We start from the raw sequence: 1,350 nt of genomic DNA, 5'->3' as shown, positions 1-1,350 counted from the left end.
TTTTTATATACAATAATTAATTGATATAATAACATAATTTTAGTATACAAATAATATAATTAAATACTTAATGGTTAAGATTCTCATTAGGTTACGGATCCATTAAAATATTTTAGTGGTTCTTGTTCAGCCATTTTGTGTAACAAATTGATTACTCATATTATATGTACTAAATACTAATTGATTCATATGGAGTTGAAAATTAAGAGACTAAGAGGGGTTTGGCACAGTTCCTGTCGTATAGCAGTGGATCCCTTTGGTTTGTCTTTTTAGAGTAATACTAAATCTTAGCTTAATGAACCTTGTCAGCCACCACCATGCACTTCAAATTTTTTAATTGGTTCGTCATAGAATCCTAGGAGCTGTCTTTGCACTTTAAATTTATGAAACCCAACATCTCTAATATTCAGAGCCACCATGATCAAATTGGCATTTGAGGAGCTTAATATCTTGCAAACCGATATCAATTTTCAGTCATACATTCATTTAAAAGACTGTAGACTATTTATTTTGAATTCTAGATTAGGCATTATGCCCCCTATATACAAACTCATTACTAGTTTTTTACATTGTCCAAAAAATATTAGCTAACATTATTATAAGGTAATCCACTCTTTTTTTTTTTTCCCTACCATATTCTTTAGTCTAACGGGTTAAAAATTAATTTATCATAGATTAGAGCTTTATAAGACAGGATTCAAATCTTCTGATATTTGTTTAAATAAACTAGTGAGTTAACTACTAAAATGGTTATAAAATTTTTTTTTTCACGTTATCTTTCAACTTAACAGGCTAAAAACTAATTCATCGGAAATTTGAGTTCCATTTAAAAGTTTGCCGTTGGTCAATAGGTTGTTCTATACATAAGGTGGATTCGAACTTCTAACACTTGTTTAACCAGACTAGGGGACTAAAATGATTGTTATAAGATTAAGCTTTTTTTTTTGGGAGGTCAAGTGGATTGGACAACTTCCAATCCTAAGTACCCAGATGGATTGGACAATCTCCAATCCTAAGTACACAATACATCTACATATTCCTCACATATTTACCAAATTTTTTTCTCTAATTGTAATCTCTAAAATTTGAACCCAAGACCTTTAAAGTAGGGAGGGAGAGATATGCCATGTGAACTCAAGTTCATTGGCTTATAAGATTAAGCTTATTCACCCAAAGTTGTGAATTGGCCCATTAATCCAGGATTTTATATATCCAGTGTCGCTTGGGCTTATATATCCGGCCTGTTAATGGGCCTTAGGTGCTTGACCAAAAAAGGTTATCAGATATTAGACCATTTCAAAAAAGTCCAATAAAAATACTGCAATTCAAAAAATAAATAACTTAAAAAAA

This window comes from Arachis ipaensis, chromosome B07 (genome assembly GCF_000816755.2).
Source record: "Arachis ipaensis cultivar K30076 chromosome B07, Araip1.1, whole genome shotgun sequence".
Classification (NCBI taxonomy): Eukaryota; Viridiplantae; Streptophyta; class Magnoliopsida; order Fabales; family Fabaceae; genus Arachis; species Arachis ipaensis.
This window is presented reverse-complemented; position numbering follows the sequence as displayed.